The sequence below is a fragment of the Otolemur garnettii genome, unplaced genomic scaffold (genome assembly GCF_000181295.1).
Source record: "Otolemur garnettii isolate 467f Iridium unplaced genomic scaffold, OtoGar3 scaffold00146, whole genome shotgun sequence".
NCBI classification, from domain to species: Eukaryota; Metazoa; Chordata; class Mammalia; order Primates; family Galagidae; genus Otolemur; species Otolemur garnettii.
The window spans coordinates 454,395-456,231 of NW_003852541.1; the positions used below are offsets into that span (position 1 = coordinate 454,395).

A 1,837-nucleotide genomic window follows, 5' to 3' on the forward strand; every position below is an offset into this window, starting at 1 on the left:
CTACAGGCGCCCGCCACAACGCCTGGCCATTTTTTGGTTGCAGCCATCATTGTTGTTTGGCGGGCCCGGGCTGGGGATTCGAACCCGCCACCTTATATGTGGCTGGTGCCTTAGCTGCTTGAGCCACAGGCGTCGAGCCTGTCCAGAGGCTTCTTATTCCTTCCCTTAGAGCAGGCATCCTCAAACTACGGCCCACGGGCCACATGCGGCCTGCATAGGACATTTATCTGGCCTGCCGGGTGTTTTTGCCGCTGCTGCCTGTCCTGCTTAACAGCTGACTCGTCCCGGGACCCACAGTCCAGCCCTCCAATGGTCTGAGGGACAGTGAACTGGCCCCCTGTTTAAAAAGTTTGAGGACCCCTGCCTTAGAGTGAGTGAGTAGTCTTTCTTGTTTCTGAAATTGGTTTAAATTGGGTCTGGTTGGGCAGTGAACTACTGTTGATACCACTTGGAGAACTAGGTTTGGAGTAGGACCTGTAACCATTTCCAATCCTGTTCCAATTCTGAAAGGTCATGTAGGGTTAAGAAAGGGCTTTGCCTGAAATTTCAAGTATGGGCAGGCCAGGCTTCTATTATTTTATCATTTTAATCATGCATTGCTCCCGGTGATTAAAACATGAGTATTTGACCCAGCATCTTCACTAATCTGTGCACTTAACACCGTGTTACAGGTTTCTGTTGTGGTTGAAAGCTTTATTGAGACAGAATGTGAATGTTGAAATTACTTCCGATTGATGTCTGCAAGTGGCTTGCGTGAGTTCTGTGGTGAAGAATTTGGCTGCATAACCCACAGCATCTGGCTTCTGATCCAGCTTCTCTACCCGCCTACGGGGCTGGGCAAGTCAGTGACATTTTGGGGCCTCCATGTTCCCATCTGTGACATGGGAGTTGGGGCAGCCCTGCTATGAAAGTTAAGCTGAGTTAATGTAGCGTGTATAGAGCCCTCAAAAAGTACTGCCACTGTGTGGACGGTGATGGTGGTGGTGGGAACATCTGATGTCTGCAGTCATGACTCAACGTATTTGCTTCCATTTACTCCTTTATTTTTCATATCTGTGCTGTTTGCAGACTTGGCTGGACTCCTTTATTTGGCACTAGAGCGTTTTATCTGCTGTATATAGTTGTTTCAGGTCTAAGCGGGTAAAAAAAGTAATGGTGTATACTAATAAGGACAACTGTTACTGAGCCCTCCCTCTGTACTAGAGGTCTCTGTCCTCGTTCCTTACAGCAGCCCTCTCAGGTGAGTACTTCCCCCCATTTTGTAGATATAGAAATGAGGCTCAGAGATCTGAACTAAGTACTTTGCCTGAGGTCATAGCAGGTGGTTGGTGGATCTGAATTTGCTCCCATCTTCAGAGGCCACACCTAACCCATGTGGGAATCAGCTTTTTCACTCTTAACACTGCATACCTGTTTGAGTACCTTCACATAAGAGGTTGTGCCTGCTCAGAGTGGAAAGAGTCCTGCAGGTTCAGCATCTTGCTGGCTAGGTGCTTTGGGGTAAGTCATTTCACCTTGACCCTTAGTTACCCTATCTGTAAAGTGGGACGACACTTGCCGGTTAGACTGCTGGGGAGGTAAAGTGAGAGAACATGTATACAGCACACAAAAGCAGTTGGAAGCAGGTGTCCAGACTCTGCGATATCTAATTTTGGGTCCAGCCTCTTTGACCTTGGCATTCAATTCACTAGACTAGGCTCAACAAATTAAGTAGCACCTAGGCTCGGCGCCTATAGCTCAACTGGCTAAGGCGCCAGCCATGTACACCTAAGGTGGCGGGTTCAAATCCCCAGCCCGGACCCGCCAAACAACAATGACGGCTGCAACCAAAAAATAG

At 48.4% G+C, this 1,837-nt stretch overlaps 1 protein-coding gene across 1 annotated transcript in view; it reads left to right on the plus strand.

Moving 5' to 3' along the window:
• Positions 1-1,837, plus strand: part of TBC1D14 (TBC1 domain family member 14) — a 60,261-nt gene that overhangs the window by 12,337 nt on the left and 46,087 nt on the right. The gene's annotated exons all lie outside the window — the stretch shown is intronic.